General features: G+C 33.0%; 1 protein-coding gene across 2 annotated transcripts in view; it reads left to right on the plus strand.

Moving 5' to 3' along the window:
* LOC113829609 (phenylalanine--tRNA ligase alpha subunit) overlaps positions 1–1172 on the plus strand; it is a 49666-nt gene extending 48494 nt beyond the window's left edge. For both annotated transcript variants that reach the window (XM_070125387.1, XM_070125388.1), the window contains exon 15: positions 1–1172. This exon is cut by the window's left edge and continues 1067 nt beyond it. The gene's annotated coding sequence lies outside the window, so the exon portion shown is untranslated.
* Positions 1173–2221: the final 1049 nt, after the last annotated feature.

The raw sequence follows: 2221 nt of genomic DNA on the forward strand, positions 1-2221 counted from the left end.
AGACAATAAGTTGCACAAATTACTGACCAACATGACATAATAGTTACATAATTGTGATTGCAGAAAGTGCAGAGGAAATTTTGGGGGACCATCATTATTTTGAGAAATCAAGAGAAGTATAGGTGGCCCTGAATGGGTTATATATAATTTGTTTTGTTTTGATTTTTTATTTGTTCATCTTTTTAAGATCACAACAAGTATTTTATTTATAAAACTTCATTCACTTTTTCTGTATTGAGAAATTGATGATCATTCCCCATGAATTAATAAATTACGTCAGTGTTTTCCTATATTTTCTGCCCTGCCTGATTGTATATGTAAATGTCTGCTAACCTACTGTATAATCTATATTATAACTATTTAAACAACTATTAAATCCTATCCATTACCTAGTAGGAATGCTCAAAGAATTTTAGAAATACTCATATATATAAATATATAACATGATAAAATGTTTAATGAGGTAAACAGGAGCAAGAATAGGGGCCTTTAATAAAGGAATTAGAAATGCAAATGGTATTCTTTATAGAAAATGAACATTTTATATTACCAAAGTGCTCTAGGTCAGGATGAAGTAGAATCATTATATAAGGAAAATTTCATTATTATATTGTTTAATATATTTTGATCATAATTGGTTTTCAATTGAGTTTTGAAGGCTGAATATTGAATCTGAAGTTCTTTTTAATGTTTGAACTGTTATGTAATATTAGTTATGACATTTTACTTTTATTGCTATTATTTATTTTTATTATTTTTCATTCACCATTCAAAATTGACAAAAAATACATGTATTTTAGTTATTGCCAGTATTAAATTTAATTTTCAATGTGTAATCATGTTAAGGTATTCCCAGATTGTAGAAGAATGTTAATTCTAGGTTATTACATGTTTCAATTTGTCATGGGATATGCTTGATTTTTAACATATATTTTGTCACCTAGATTTGAGATAAACACATCAGTCAGGTACTTTAATTTTTAGATAGCACAGATCATTCTGTATTTTTTTTCCTTTTTGAAAATATCACAATTTAGCTAAATGAGAGAGTGAGCAGGTTACACAAAATTCCATATTAAAATGATTAAATTATTGTGATGAGCTTCTTAAGTGAATGTTATGAAGTTAATTTTTCTGTAATCCTGTTATTAAAGATTAAACTATGAAAAGGATTTGAGGCTCATTATCCTGGTGATAAGCATTACAGTAAAATCAACTGTTTGTATACCAAACAGTATTGTAAGATATCCCATATATTTACACTGTGAAATATTCAGCTATGGGGGATACCCTGAGAAACAGTGCCCAGTTATATAAAGAATTTGGAGGTCTGTAACATAGGATTAGTCTAGAGATGAAGTAAGCTCTTTTGAAAGAAATATTTCCGTAAAAAATACCATTAATATATAAAAATCTATTCTAACAATTCAATTTGAATTCTACATACCTCTTGCTCACTACCAAAATGCCATATTCCATGCATGTGGCTCTCTTTCAAATCATTCTTTATTAGTGTAAGGTAACCTGCATTTTGAAAATATTGTGCTATGAGGTTATAATCGTCTGCAATGATCAGCGAACTATACTTTCCAAATTTCCTTGCACTCTGTTGTAATTATAATGCTATTTGTGATTTCGAAGTCAGTTTTCAGCTTTCAGCTGTTTAGTCCTTCAATCAGGTCTTTATCTTTCAATTAAGTGGCAAGAAAAAAAAAATCATTATATAAGATTTATTAAATAAGATTTATGCCATCTCTTCAGCTGCTGGGAGACGTCTCGTCTGTCTTGTGGCTTTCGAAGCCAACAAATTTAGCCTTTTGGAGGCCTTCTTCGGGAGCCCTTCTTTCATGGGGTAACGGAAGAGTACGACTGCTATCAACCACCGGACTCGTAGTACCCCCCCAATCCCTTGCCTGTTGTCGTTGGGGGGCTTAGGAGACGAAGACTGAGACCCAATACAGGGATCTCCCTTGCCTAGGGCCACAGCCCTCGACTCAACTAATTTTGCATGGTCTTTTCCCTCTCCAGCTTTTGTTTCCGTCCCTTCTCTATCCCCTTTTACTATCTACTTCCTAAGGTGTAAGAGCCGTGCTGAGAGGATGAAAGGCTGACCTTGTGCCAGTCCTGAATGGCCTGCGGGAACTATGGGCACGGTATTCCCGATTTAGTCAAGCCCTTACCTTCAGTAGCAATGGAGGTGGACCGTTTAATGCCTTTTTAT

This window comes from Penaeus vannamei, chromosome 9 (assembly GCF_042767895.1).
Source record: "Penaeus vannamei isolate JL-2024 chromosome 9, ASM4276789v1, whole genome shotgun sequence".
NCBI classification, from domain to species: domain Eukaryota; kingdom Metazoa; phylum Arthropoda; class Malacostraca; order Decapoda; family Penaeidae; genus Penaeus; species Penaeus vannamei.